The sequence below is a fragment of the Alosa pseudoharengus genome, unplaced genomic scaffold, assembly GCF_046254945.1.
Source record: "Alosa pseudoharengus isolate Yale_2024_CS ecotype anadromous, Long Island Sound unplaced genomic scaffold, YU_APseudo_1.1 YU_APseudo_1.1_scf_17, whole genome shotgun sequence".
Lineage (NCBI taxonomy): Eukaryota > Metazoa > Chordata > Actinopteri > Clupeiformes > Clupeidae > Alosa > Alosa pseudoharengus.
This window is the reverse complement of record NW_027468640.1, coordinates 7,579,543-7,589,542: the sequence shown is the minus strand read 5'-3', so window position 1 is coordinate 7,589,542 and position 10,000 is coordinate 7,579,543. Positions and strand designations below refer to the sequence as shown.

Here is a 10,000-nt window from a genome sequence, read left to right as displayed (position 1 = left end):
ATAGGCTTTGTTACTGTCATAATGTATGTTATTACGTTATTATGTTTACATTAAGTTGGCTAAAAATAGCTAGCCTATAGGTTAGGCTACCTCTGGCCGCTATATGGCTGCATTATGCATAACGTTAATTAGCCTATAAGTTTTGGGCGCCAGTTTTTACTGAGGTAAACGAATTCTGTCTGTTAATTTTAGCTGTAATGCAATTCAATACAATACATAGGCTAACCATAAAGCTGCACCTTTATTATCATGACGTAATATAGGGTTTGTGTTGTTTTTGTGGGTTAATCGATAATAAACATAATGTAGACTAATTGTAAGCCTTTGTAATCGAAATGGTATGTAATAATCTGATTTTTATGGCATATTATTATACCCACACACCACATCATCCCTTCCTCCTAAATATTAAACTATAACCTTGTCCAAAAACACTCAGATGAAATATGTGCTATGTGAAATAAATGTATGAAACTGATTAACTACTCAGTTCTACTGAATAGTCATAAACTTTGTATTTTGCCACACACTATCTTCTATTGGAAGATGGCTTCCAAACACAAGAAGCACAGGGCTATGAGTGACGATGAATGGGTGGCCCGCCTGCGCAGATTTGCCACACAGGGGGTCTGGCCTTCTGAGGCAGGGAACAGACCGGCACCACGCCAGAGGAAATGGCATGAACTGTACCAGAAGGTAAACTTGGACATGTACATAAACACAGGAAATCTATGTCATCATTACAGGGAACAGATAGTTATGATTCATTGTCATATGTTACAGATTGAGAAGTGTCCACTACAACAAAGGGGCCAAATGTCTCTGTTTGGGGGGACACAGACATGTAACTGTGGTTTCCACACGAAAAAGGTATAAGAAGTGTTTCATAAAAGTGTGATGTGTTGATGGTGTATTGTGTATTTTTTTTAATTTAATTTCCTTTTCTGTTAAACTGTAGCCTTCCAGTGTGGCCCCTGTGTCATCCACACCATCCATGTCACCACCTGTAACACCTGGGCAGTCAGGAACGGCATCCGGGAAGGCACCTTTAAAGCCTACTTTGACTTTGACATCGGTAAATGCATGTCTTTATGCAGATATTTATGTTATCATACGTTATAACATTTTAAAACGCTTCACATAATGTTACTAATTTCTTTTTGTCAGTTTACAAAGCCACGGTATGGTGGGTCCCATGGTGCAGCTTTAAAGCCAAACCTAGGTGTGGCAAGGACGCATGCAACCAAGGTATAGTCAAGAAAATGAAACTTCATTCCATAAAGATATGCTGAGTTTATCTAATCATCGTTACTGCAATTCCTGATAATGATAGATTATTTCATTCAATACTGTAAACTGTGCTCTCTTATTCTTGCAGCCTATTAGCACTTCTGCATTGTCCAGCCCTGCACCTAGGACACCATCACCTGCCCGCAGTCCCAGGCCGGATATTCAGACCGTCTCTCCCCTGTCTCTTCCTCCCTCTTCTGCGTCTGCATCGCCTGCTCGCAGTCCCAGGCTGTATATTCAGACTGTCTCCCCCCTGTCTCTTCCTCCTTCTTCTGTGTCTGAAGTCACCTCTGCTTCCTGTGCTCCAGGAGCTGTTTCTAGAGTTGTGAGTACCTCTTTAATTGAAACGTTTTCTTCACACTAATATTGTTGGATCACATAAATATGCTACATTTTGAACAAACATTCCTCACAAGTGGCTTGTAATCATATCTATGTTTGTCTTTTTTAATACATTAGGAAGTGTCAGCCGCTGCCTCCTCTGGGACGTCCTCTGATTCCGTCACCTCTGTTATCAGCTCCGCCTGTGTTCCCTCTGCTGCTCCATCTTCAGCTGAATCCTCGGTCCAGCCTGCTGAAAATACAGTGACCGCTCCAGGTTCAGAGTCTGGATGGCTTCCCGCGAAGTTGATGAAAACCATACCACCACAGGATCAGAGGTGGATTTCAGCAGCTTTGTGGAAGCAACATCGGCTTCGTACTGACCTGAAGCTGTGGTATGATCCACCAGAGCCAGCTCTGATTTATCATCAAGGCCCCGCTCCAGAGCGCTTCTTCACACACAGGCTTCTACTGTGGATGCCATACCATCTCTGGAAGGTCAGGCTGTCCTGTCTTGTGTGTGGGGGGCAGCTCACAGGCTATGGGGCACACAAGAGAGCCCGGCAGGTACTAGATGTAGATCGCTACTACCTGATGATTACAGAGACTCTCTGGTGCAGTGGATGCAAAACGGCCTTGATTTCCACCAGCAAGGCCATCTTGGACCAGCTGGACTTAGCCCACAAACTAGAATTTAGGCTGATCCTAACTCGAAAGTGAGTATACTGAGATTTAGCTTGTGTAATAAATGTTTGTCATTTAAAACACAATTGAGATGAGCTGGTTTTAATGTTTGTGTCTTTATGTCTCTCTTTCCCTTTGTTTTATTCAGATATGCCTGTGACATGCGGGTCATTAGGTTCCTCAGGGAGAGGGCCCTGGGCAACAGCCCTTCTCGCTTAGTGAGGCAGCTGCGGGAGAACCACAGCGAGGAGTGGCTGAAGCGTCTTTGCCGGTACCTTGGTGCCTGCTCAGACTTCACCTCCCAGCCAAGCCTGCTCCCTGTACGATTTCAGGAGCCACCTGAGCCGGAAACCATCCCCTCCCACAGATGGATGCTGGCTGTTTATGGGCGGGACATCTTGTGCAGGCTGGACCATATCAAAGCCAGCATAACCTCCACATATGGCTGCATCCTAAAAATGGACTCCACCAAAAAAGTAACTACTTTTATATTTCAATCAAAATAATTGGAAATACACCATTAGTAATAGTACAGACCTGAAATATGGAAGTAATGTTTCATATATAAATAATTTTGCATCACTCACTGTCTTTTCTGTGTGATTACAGATAACAAAGAAGCTGTCGGGGTTGGCGAAAGGAACAGCGCTGTGGCTGACATCTGTCAGCAATGAGGTGGGCCAGATCCTCATCAGTGTCCTGACGGCTCAGGAGGGTCCTGCCCTGGATCGTATGGCAGCAGACCTCATCCGGAGGTACACAGATGCGGGTGTGGCTCCGCCTCAGCTCCTCTATGTGGACTGTGACTGCTGCCGGGAGGGCACTGGGCAGACCAAGCTCAAGCAGCGATTTGGTGGGTGGCCAGACTTGGTGGTAAAGCTGGACATCTACCACTTCATGCGGCGACTGGCAGCTGGGTGCACCAAGGATGCTCATCCTCTTTACCCCATTTTCATGGCACGCATGTCTTCGTGCATTTTTGAATGGGACAGTGGGGATGTGTCTCTGCTGAGGCAGGCCAAGAGGGAGCAGCTGAGACGTGAAGGTGTCCCTGGCATCACCGGCACTATGGTGGACCAACGGATCACCAAGGAGGAAATGGCCCTGCACTGCCGAAGGCGGACAAGAGGAGAGCAGCAGACCATCTTGCTGATCGAGCACCTCCTCAGCGAGCTAATGGGGGTAAAGGGTCGAGACCTTCTTGGTGTCCCTCTCTTGGACCAGGAGAGGATGCAGCACATCTGGCAAGTCCAGAAAAGGCACGTAAAGTGCATTCAGGACGAACCAGGTGTGCTGCTCTACACACAGACTGGCACCACCACCAAAGAGGGTATTGTGCTGCCAAACTACAGGTGTGCAAGGGGCTCCACATCACTGGAGTCCTTTCATCTCCATCTGAACAGGTTCATTCCAGGTCAGTATAAATCATTACTCATCAGAAATATCAATGGTGACACAATTAATGTCTATCAAATAGCAAAGCACAACAAATTAACTTGCAGTTATTGATCTTATCTAAAGGAACAAGTGCCAACAGCTTAAATTTCCAGCTGTACCTCCTGGAAGGCCTGAACAGGTGGAATCAGGACCGTAAGATGGCATCTCTGGCAGGCAAACCTCCGTCCCTGTTAAGCTACTCCGGGGACCTGGTGCACTGTGTCAACACCCACAGTGTTAAGGTGCTTGGAAGACAGCTTGTTCCATCTTTTCAGCCACCTTCTGTCTATACTGGTGAGTTTTAGCTTTAAATTGCTTTTTATATTCATAAAAAAATTATATTCATATTAATTTTCTGAAAACTGCGTTCCCCTGTCTGTTCCAGGTGAACTCATAGGTATAGATTACCTGTACCGGCAAACAGGGCAGGCCATGCAGGACGTGGATCCTGACTCTGAGGCGACCGATCAGATGTTGGAGGATGTGGGCACGGAGGAGGAGTTGGAGGACGAGGGCTTCGGAGATAGCAACCTGGATCCCACTATTGAGGTGCTGGACCTGTCCCCTGGCTCATTACCTGCCTCGACCAGTGTAGCCAGCACTCCTGCCTCTGTCCAGACTGGGTCTGCTAACACCACTACAGCAGCACCTAAGCAACAACTGGTAACTATTCTTAATAATAACAGTACAAGTAGTATTATTTGTATAGCACTATTAACTTTAATTGTATTTGCCTTATTCATAATAATAACAGTACAAGTAGTATTATTTGTATAGCACTATTAACTTTAATTGTATTTGCCTTATTCACCCGGCGGCCATTACGAGGCTGAGGGGTACACTTGCCATTACACCTCAGTCCAGCAGATGGTGGTGGTAATGCACTCCTTTTGCAAACTGCCAAAAAAAACTCACTGAAGAAGAAGAAAAGGCCAGTGAACCCTTCTTCTTTTTCAGTGAGTTTTTTTTAGCAGGTTGCAAACGGAGTGCATTACCACCACCATCTGCTGGACTGAGGTGTAATGGCAAGTGTACCCCTCAGCCTCGTAATGGCCGCCGGGTGAATAAGGCGAATAGCACAATGAAAAGAAAAATAGAAACAAACAAAATACCATTAATACAATCTAAAGAGTAAATACATTAATAAAAAGCAAAGTAAAAAAAGATAGATTAAATTCCATAAACATGTTTTTTTTTTTTTTAAGTCTTTCAACTCCATGACCAGGGTGCCCTCTGGTCCATCCTCCACGACCACCTACGCCGCCTCTGGTCCATCCTCCACGTCCACCTACGCCGCCGCCGCCTCTGGTCCATCTGCCATGTCCACCTACGCCGCCTCTGGTCCATCTGCCATGTCCACCTACGCCGCCTCTGGTCCATCCTCCACGACCACCTACGCCGCCTCTGGTCCATCTGCCACGTCCACCTACGCCGCCGCCGCCTCTGGTCCATCCTCCACGACCACCTACGCCGCCTCTGGTCCATCCTCCACGACCACCTACGCCGCCTCTGGTCCATCCTCCACGACCACCTACGCCGCCTCTGGTCCATCCTCCACGACCACCTACGCCGCCGCCGCCTCTGGTCCATCTGCCACGTCCACCTACGCCGCCGCCGCCTCTGGTCCATCTGCCATGTCCACCTACGCCGCCTCTGGTCCATCTGCCATGTCCACCTACGCCGCCTCTGGTCCATCTGCCATGTCCACCTACGCCGCCTCTGGTCCAGTTGCCATGTCCACCTACGCCGCCTCTGGTCCATCCTCCATGACCACCTACGCCTCCGTCCTTCCTCTCCCCACCACCCTCACAGTCTCTGTCACTCCAGCCACTGCTCCCCCAGCAGTGCAACCAGTGCCAGAGGAACCACTGGTAAGACTCTTTGTGACAAGTACATTGTGGTAGTTGTGTTGTTCTTCTGCCTGTGATATTGTATCTTTTTTTTAACATTGGTTTACTCTTATATTTTACCAGGCTGTGGATGAGCGCAGTGTACCAGGGATAGACAGAGTGGACAGCCTGGCAGGCTACTTGGTGGGGCTTAGGGTGGAAACCGGGCAAACTCTGAGCCACCAGCAGGCCAGTACCATCATTGCCCTATGGCAAAACCTGCTTCCGTTTGACCAGCAGAGAGTGGCGTACGCTGCCCGGCACCAGGTGCGTCTTACCACAGGACGGTTTAGGTGCTCAAAAACCAAGCCTGAATTCACGCCTGGTGTGGACAGCATGACCCGTTGCGTCCTTGGGTCAACAGGATCACCTGCCCAGTGGCCAGACAGTTGCCGCCTGGTAGAGTCCATCTTTGTTAAACTGTGTGATATTCACAGGAGCCCCAAAAAATTGGGAAGTCATGCAGTAACAAGATGGACTCTAATTCTGAGGGACTACAGCAAGATCCGGCAACTTGTCCTGGGCAATGGGACTGTGATGCAGAGTACCACCCTGCAGTTGTTTGAGGTGAATCAAACGACGCTAATTCAATGGCACAACAAGCGGCTGAAGAGGCAAGAATGTGCCATCCTGCTTCAGGGTGTGAACTTGCCAGCCCCCATTCCTATTGCGGCTAGGCCTCTCCCCCCTGGACAGATTCGCCCCACTGCAGCACCCCCACAGCCTGGTCCCCAACATCGCTACCACCTGCCTGAAAGCACAGTGGGAAAGGCAGTGGACAAACGAAAGTCTGCAGTTCCGGCCCCGCACCCCCCTCCTCCAAAAGTTTTCCGGCCAAGGCAGTTGTTCCCTGCTGATTCTGCCCCTTTACCTGTTATATCCAACCCCGGTCCTGCATTTGCCCCCATTGTACAAACACTTGTTTCTGCTCCTTCACCTGTCATCCCCAACCCCAGTCCTGCCTTTGCCCCGTTTGTGTTTTTGTGTCCTGCTCCAGTTCCTGCCGTCCGGCATATTGCTCCTGCTGGCCCCATTCCCTCCCCAACACCTGCTCGGAGGCCCTACGTCCGCACTGTGGACAAAAACAAGTGCAGTCTGTGCCACCAGCCCCGCAACAAAGAAACTGGCCACAGCCAGTATTATGGCCACATCTACTGTCCCCAGACTGCTGCTCTGCCACTTGACCAGTGGATGGAGGACATGAAGAAGAAGAGGGCAGACAAAAAAAAATAATTTGTTCATTTGAAAATGCTACATTGTTCATTATGTAAGCGCTTTTTTGTTTGTAAATAGTCCACAACTTGTGTGTGTGTGTGTGTGTGTGTGTGTGTGTGTGTGTGGCGCAGTGTGTGCGTGTTTATGTGTGTGTGTGGCGCAGTGTGTGTGTGTGTATGCGTGAGAGTATACTCATGAGGGTGTGTTTATGTGAGACAAAAGGAGAAGGTGTTTTAATAAAAAAAAAAAAGGTTGAACTTTATCTCTACAGTATCCTTTGGCTTTTTTCTATCAAACCTATCTGGAAAACATTTCAAACTCACACAGATATTAAAATTACAAGAAAAGGACATAATGGTATTGCACACAGATCCACAGGGTGTGAGAAGTGATTGTCAGAAACATTTATTTGATATAAAGGTTTATTATAATAAGCAGTAGTAGTATCATATTCTTATTTATATTATTCTTATTGCAATAAAGCATTAAAATTACAAGAAAAGGACATAATGGTATTGCACACAGATCCACAGGGTGTGAGAAGTGATTGTCAGAAACATTTATTTGATATAAAGGTTTATTATTATAAGCAGTAGTAGTATCATATTCTTATTTATATTATTCTTATTGCAATAAAGCATTAAAATTACAAGAAAAGGACATAATGGTATTGCACACAGATCCACAGGGTGTGAGAAGTGATGTCAGAAACATTTATTTGATATAAAGGTTTATTATGAGCAGCAGTAGTAGTAGTAGTATCATATTCGTATTTGTATTATTCTTATTGCAACAAAGCATTCTTACCAATTGTATTTTTCTTAGTTTTTAAGCTATATTTGATAGATTCATAGCACTTTTCAAGAGTTTGCATTAATTCATGCATGTTCCAATCGGGATTCGAACCGGCGATTTTCTCATTTTTCCTCTCTTTTTTTCTTTTCTCCTTCCCCCTTCTTCCCCTTCCTTCCCCTTCTTTCCTCCTTCTTCCCCCCCCTCTCCAGACTATTGTTCCCCAGCTTTAGCGGAGTTGGGAGAGCGTTAGACTGAAGATCTAAAGGTCCCTGGTTCGATACCGGGTTTCGGCAGCTCTATTTTCAGTCCGGCTGTAGCTTCACCTGACGGCTTTTCCACAAGCTGCTCTGGTAGATTTACTGGAGTCTGTCTTGGGGCGTCTTGGCTTTACCACATTTTGCACGCCTCACAAGAGCCAAGAAAACACCTTTTTGGCCAGCACCGGGGCAGAAAAGCGCATCTTGGCACGACGCTGCCCATCGGCGTCCTGCAAAACACACGATTCTGGTGGGACTCGAACCCACAACCTTTGAATGGCCTCTTCCTTTGCCGACTAGAAGTCCAATGCGCTATCCATTGCGCCACAGAACCATGCGGAGCTGCGGTTTAGCATCCCAAAATCAACTCAGACCTGTGCTTCCCATGTTTCTCTCAGACTTCCACTCATTCTTCGTTGATGAATAACTTTGGACTGGTAGAAGATAAAAAGCTCATTCTAGCACCAACGGACTCCTCTGACTGAGAGCATGCCGCTGGGCCGCAGAGAGCGAGCACATTTTGCAGAGGGGCCGTGATATTCCAGGTCTTGTCTGCGCCTTCTCAAAACGCTCTCCACAAGGAGTCAGGATGGCCAAGCAGCGATTAGCTTGGCCAAGCATGAGCTTGTACGCGCCTGTGGCCTCGCCGTCAGCCGCCTACGTGCAAGAAGCCCGGCTAGCTCAGTCGGTAGAGCATGAGACTCTTAATCTCAGGGTCGTGGGTTCGAGCCCCACGTTGGGCGTCTGCTTTTTTGCCCTCGCCATGACCAGTAGAGCTTCCCAGCACAGAAAAGAGACCGACAAAAAGCACCGTGCAAGGCTTCTGCCCTTGGAATGCCCAGAGCATGCTTAAAAGGAAGGCCTTGGCCTGCCCACGGCACTGGAGAATGCGGGCATCGATCCCGCTACCTCTCGCATGCTAAGCGAGCGCTCTACCATTTGAGCTAATTCCCCCTGTCAATGAAGTCTTAACCAGTGACTTTTAGCGCCGAGGAAGTGGAGACTCCTGCTCACCAGCCTTGCCTGCTACGACCCACTGTAGTTCTCCACTAATTCCGAAAGAGGGCAGACTGTGGCCGGTTAGCTCAGTTGGTTAGAGCGTGGTGCTAATAACGCCAAGGTCGCGGGTTCGATCCCCGTACGGGCCAATTTGTTTGATGCTCAAAGAAGCTCCCTCAGGGCCTCCTTGTGTCTCTTCCGCGGCCACGGCTGCCTCACTGCGCAAGAAAATCGGGTTTCGCTTTTCCTCGCAGCGTTTTGGCAAAGACACGTGATGAGCTGCTGGTGGAAGGTGCCAGGAGTGTGACTATATTGCTCAAAAGGAGGACGTCCCTGGGTGGGCTCGAACCACCAACCTTTCGGTTAACAGCCGAACGCGCTAACCGATTGCACCACAGAGACTGCCGTGGCCTCTTCCTTTAGGGGCAACATCAACTCGGACGTGTCTTCAGTCTTTCTCTCAAGACTCATTCATTCTTCAACAATGCATAGTCAATCATATTCCCGTTCTTGTGTCAGAGAGACTGCCGCAAGGAGTCAGGATGGCCGAGCGGTCTAAGGCGCTGCGTTCAGGTCGCAGTCTCTCTGGAGGCGTGGGTTCGAATCCCACTTCTGACAAGTCCTTTTGTTTTTGAAGGATAAAAGGGCGAGACACTCAAGAGCCACTGTGCTCCAGCACGGTCGCCAGAGGTCTTTCCCATCTGCTACGGCCGACCTATCCCTTGAACAAAAGCGTACAGAGAGAGCACGGTGCAGATGACTGTCAGGTAGTCGTGGCCGAGTGGTTAAGGCGATGGACTAGAAATCCATTGGGGTCTCCCCACGCAGGTTCGAATCCTGCCGACTACGCACTCTATTGCACCTGGAGACAGAAGAACTGCATGTGACCGCTGCAACGTGAATGGCCTTGGTGCTTCTCTGCAGGCGATCTCGGGAAAACGGAAGCTCGTGCAAGGATCCTTGGCTTGGAATCCCACTGGGCACAGGTCACTCTTTAGCAGTGGTGCTAGCTGGCTCTTTTCTTGGCAAAACATCCTGAAGAGTACTCTTGCGTCCGCGTGGCAGGTGCACACGTCAGCGAGGGGGCAGTGTTTAATTTTGCCTGCTCTAAAA

General features: G+C 48.3%; 7 non-coding genes across 7 annotated transcripts; 4 read left to right on the top strand and 3 right to left on the bottom strand.

Moving 5' to 3' along the window:
- Window positions 1–8,130: 8,130 nt before the first annotated feature.
- On the bottom strand, window positions 8,131–8,222 carry trnar-ucu (transfer RNA arginine (anticodon UCU)). Its single transcript is given in 2 exon segments — window positions 8,131–8,166; window positions 8,186–8,222. It is a non-coding gene; the product is annotated as a tRNA-Arg (tRNA).
- Window positions 8,223–8,558: 336 nt separating this feature from the next.
- Window positions 8,559–8,631, top strand: trnak-cuu (transfer RNA lysine (anticodon CUU)). The gene has a single exon. It is a non-coding gene; the product is annotated as a tRNA-Lys (tRNA).
- Window positions 8,632–8,769: 138 nt separating this feature from the next.
- trnaa-agc (transfer RNA alanine (anticodon AGC)) lies at window positions 8,770–8,842 on the bottom strand. Its single transcript has one exon. It is a non-coding gene; the product is annotated as a tRNA-Ala (tRNA).
- A 120-nt stretch (window positions 8,843–8,962) lies between these two features.
- trnai-aau (transfer RNA isoleucine (anticodon AAU)) lies at window positions 8,963–9,036 on the top strand. Its single transcript has one exon. It is a non-coding gene; the product is annotated as a tRNA-Ile (tRNA).
- A 179-nt stretch (window positions 9,037–9,215) lies between these two features.
- Window positions 9,216–9,289, bottom strand: trnan-guu (transfer RNA asparagine (anticodon GUU)). The gene has a single exon. It is a non-coding gene; the product is annotated as a tRNA-Asn (tRNA).
- A 134-nt stretch (window positions 9,290–9,423) lies between these two features.
- Window positions 9,424–9,505, top strand: trnal-cag (transfer RNA leucine (anticodon CAG)). Its single transcript has one exon. It is a non-coding gene; the product is annotated as a tRNA-Leu (tRNA).
- A 149-nt stretch (window positions 9,506–9,654) lies between these two features.
- Window positions 9,655–9,736, top strand: trnas-aga (transfer RNA serine (anticodon AGA)). The gene has a single exon. It is a non-coding gene; the product is annotated as a tRNA-Ser (tRNA).
- Window positions 9,737–10,000: the final 264 nt, after the last annotated feature.